The sequence below is a fragment of the Saccopteryx leptura genome, chromosome 7 (assembly GCF_036850995.1).
Source record: "Saccopteryx leptura isolate mSacLep1 chromosome 7, mSacLep1_pri_phased_curated, whole genome shotgun sequence".
Taxonomy (NCBI): Eukaryota; Metazoa; Chordata; class Mammalia; order Chiroptera; family Emballonuridae; genus Saccopteryx; species Saccopteryx leptura.
In genome coordinates, this window is record NC_089509.1 from 110,244,104 (window position 1) to 110,248,627 (window position 4,524).

Consider the following 4,524-nt stretch of genomic DNA (forward strand, 5'->3'; position numbering starts at 1 on the left):
CTGACTCAAGCCTCCATAAATATGACTAAAGATGGGACCCAGGATGGGGGACCCCTCCCCCATACACCCATACACATCCATTCAGCATAACCTTGGTGAATCATTGAGCAAATCCATGTCCCAGGAGGCTGTATGTCCGGACCCATTATTGATGCTTTCATGCATCAAGTGCTTGTAGATGCTGAGCCCTGTGCCAAGAGCTTGATCAGATTATATTGTTCAATCTTCGCAGCAACCCTAGAAGCTAAGAACTGCAATTTTCCTTGTTTTACAGGAAAACCGAGGCTCCGCAAAATTCCTCAACTTGCTTAAAGTCACACAGACCAGATGCAGACCCAGGCAGTCTTAACTCCAGAGCCTGGGCCCTTAAGTCTTAAACCAGTTCTCCCATCAGGATCATTGGAGGTATCCAGGGATAAGAGGCACTCACCTCCCTTCCATTTACAGCACCCTTAGCACCAGAAGTTGCAGGCACTCGTAGGTTAAACCTAAAGGCTTAGGCCAAGGAAACAGGGAAAGACTTCCCTGGCCAGTGTCATAGGTGGGGCTCCCAACTACGGAGCAGAAGGTAACCGCGCCCAGAGCCTCACTCAGGATCCAGAAGGATGCTCCACGCCTGCACAAACTCAGGCAAGCACGGAGAGCAGAACAGACTGAGTATAAAGCGGTGGTAGCAGGTGTTGTGGGTAAAAACTGAATGTGGTTCCTAGGCCCCTCCTTGGGTTGTAAATTAGACCTTTGGAAAGTAGATGAACTTCTTTCGTATTCTAGAATCCCACAGCATACCGGTGCCTTGGTTGTACCCAGTGGCCCTGTAGAGTTAATTATGCTTAATAAGAGTAGCTTGTGTGTACCCATGAGAAAGCTTATTGACCTTGCAGATTGTGGCCAGCTGAATAATGCTCCACTCCCAAAAGAGATTGAGACTGTAATTCTGAGAACCTGTGAAAGTTACCTTATTTGTCCAAAGAGACTTGGCAGGTATGATTAAATTAAGAATCTTGAGATGAGGACTTTATCTTGAGTTACCCAGCAAAACTCTAAATATCATCCCTCACTTGAGGCTCAGAGGGAATACAGTCCTGCTGCCACCCTGATTTTGGCCCAGGGAAACTGGTTCTGGGCTTCTGACCTCCAGAACTCTAAGAGAATACCCGTGTGTGTTTTAAAGCCACCAAGTGTACGGTCCTTTGTTACACAGCCATAGGAAACTAACACACAGTCCCACGCCCACTTATGAATAACCCACTTGGTCTGCCTTTCCCTAGCACTCCCACTCTCTTTCTATTAAATAGTAGCAAACCCAGTCATTAGGTGCTTGTGAACGGAGAATGGCAACAGCTGGTCAATCAAATGCCACTGCTATCTTCTAGGAGGACAAGGCAGGGAGCTCCTCTCGTCCTCACCAGGAGGATAATAAGACAGAGGGCAGAGTAGGCTTGGCCACTGTAATGCAGCTCCTGTTGCTCGGGTCAAGTTGACTTTAAGTCAGAGTTTTGAAGGAATTGTTCAGGACATTTGATAAGTGGTGTTTGGCTACTTTCCAGGCACTACTGACCATCTGACAACACTGGGTGGTAGAAAGTAGGCTGGTCTTAGAACTAGACAACCTCACCTCACCTCTGACACTTCGCATCTGAGCCTGAATGCTCTCATCTGTCAAATGCAAGGATTCGAGTAGATCAGGGTTTGCATACCCGAATCTCTAATTTACTCATCCCGTTGACCTGCATTTTGAAAAGAGTTGAAACATCATTGCTCTATGTATAGCTTAGAAATAGTGCTGCTCTTTTAGAATACAAATGCAATGAAAATTGTTTTTCCTTTTGTAGGTAAAGATGTGTAGAATAAGCAGCATCTGTTTAAAGTTCTAACTAGAGATGACTATTGTTTGAAGGGAGTCATTTTCAGAAAACAATGAAAATAATGCCAGGACTATAACTATCGTATTTGTGATGGTCAAGTCCTATGGAAGGCCAAGCACTTGACCAAAAGTCATTATTTCAAAGGCCCACATTTGCCCCTAGGTATAAACGAGTGTCTGCTGTGCTAGGTTCTTTCCTGGGCTTTAATGAACGACATAAACTTGTAGACGCTGTCGCAAACACAAGCACCTCCTGAAGGAAACCTGGGGAGTCTCTAAAATGAAGGCACTGTGTAGAAAGTGCTGAGCATCACTTGTTTAAGAAATTAATTTATGCAGTACCATCGGTGCCACAGGTGAGAAAGTGCTTGCAGGTGAATCTTTTCCGCAGTCACGAACCTGCTAGGAAAATGCACGTGCAGCTCGTCAGGACTTTCACTCTGTTATTCGGTTTGCGAGGGTTTCTCCTTTTCTTTCCTCTGTGCAGAGGGAGGCACGTGCCTCACCGGAAGGCAGTGCTTGAAGGTGGGACAGGCCGAGTGCACAGATGAGCACTTCCTGGAAAAGTTGGAGATTCGAGTGATCCTATAGGTCAGCCCAAGGCTGCCCTTCCTCCCCGGACCCTCAACACAACTGCTCTTCCTTCTGTAGCACATCCCGGCCCTGCCTTTGACTGCTCTAAATTACCCGCTAGGAATCAGAACTGTCCGAGTGCACTGCGCAGATGTCCACCGCCCCTCCCCCCCCCCAGGACGGCAGCATAGCCCAGGGCTTCGGGAAAGGAAGCCAGCTCCACCAGCAACAGGTGGGTGACACCGAGCCAACCACGTCGCCTTCCGGAGTCTTGCCTGGGGTCATCTGAAATGCGGGAGCGGGGTGACCCTCATTTTCTCCTCCCTGCCTTACCACCTGCTGCTTCCGGCCTCCCTGGGATCCCAGCAAGGGGGGAGGAGAGGTGACCAGGAGGAGAGCTCTGACTTGTTCGCCACCGTTGTACAGTGGTCACATGCCCCCTGGGACGGAAAGGTGTTTCAAGCTGACACTTTCCCTGGTGGGGGCTTTCATGGGTTCTCTGGAGAGCTGGTCCTGGGATGCGGCAAATACAACTGTCAGGAGCAGAGAGCCCTCTCCATCAGGCCCCACGCAGTTCCGCCAGGAGGGGTCCCCACAGCTGGCATCTCCGGGACAATGTGGCCACTAAGGGTTCCACAGCTGGACCTTGGGGTCGTGCCCCTTTGACCGCCCATCGGAAGGCAGGGTCCGTGGTTCCCCATATAGCTCTGGGTCTGCTGGGCAGGGCCACGCTGGTGCGCTTAGGTCCGCACCAGGCACCTGGCCACTGTCCCGTGTCACTGCTGAGACCCAGGTCTCCAAGTGAGGCGAGGCCTAGCTCAAGGCGGACAGTACTCCCCACCCTAGCCCGGGAAGAGCGTTAGCACTTGCTGCAAAGCTGTCCCCACACCATTGCTCCTGAAGAATCACCTCCTGAGCTCCGTGCTCTTGACCCTTTTATATCCTTTATCGAGGTGTGACTCGCCCCCAGTAAGGCATCCGGGAGACAGAACGAGAATCGATCTTTGAAGTGTGTACCTGGATGTTCTCATGGTATCTGACGCTTATCACATCGTTTTAAAAAATGGAGATAGAACTCACAAGCCATACATTTCACTTGTTTAAAGTTCTGTTTCCTCCTCACTGCTTTTTCGTCCACTATTTAATTTCTGTTCATAACATGTCTCTTTATACTTTCAATATGCTTTTACTCCTACCACTCGCCTTATCCGCTCTGAAGTGTAGATTCTGTCCCTCCATCTGAGCGGTCAGGAAGTCAGTGCACTTACAGGACGTCCCCCACGTTATCCTGTTGCTATCACAGGGACACCCCAGGGTTTGTGACATTTACCTTCGGTTCCTCACAGCGTATGGGTCGCAATGTACATCTGCTAATCCACTCTGGTTCCCAGCCGTCCCCCACATGTTTTGCCCTCCGACGAGAAAGACCTGTGCCCGAGGACTATTTGGGACTCTTCGGGTTTGGAGAGGGAGCTGGGGGCTTGGCCAAAGCACAGGGTCTGAGAGCCCGTGGATGCGCAGTGCCCGGTAGCAGGGGGCAGAGCAGCGCAGACACGAAGGGCTTGTCTGTGAGCACAGCCGGTGCCCCCCCCCCCACACACACACACACTACGCAGAAGCAGAGAAATGTGGGCGGAGACTTCGTTTGCAGGAGACAGAAGTCCGGCTTCAGGAGAGGGGGCCACTGAGTCAGGAAAGCTTGGGTTTAAGGGGTCAAGTGGTCACATGAGACCCCTCCCCCACCCCCAGGCTAGACAGGCCTGGGGTCTTTTAGACTAGATCTGAAGTAAAAATACGACTCAATAAGAAAATACGTCCTCTGGAGATAAATAGTGAGGTCTGATTAAACAAAAATGTGGGATGATAGACATTTAGATGAAGCTCTTCCTGTAGTTGATACCGATGTGTACTTTTGCCTTCCCATAAGAATCAAAGTTAGAGCTGCATAGAAAATACACTGCCCCCCCCCCAAAACACTCCCTGCTACAACCAGTACCCTCCTCTGAATAGAATTTAAACTCATCTTGTCAGTCTCACCTTTCTAAAAACTACTATAATCACACACACACACACACACTCCCAGGGCA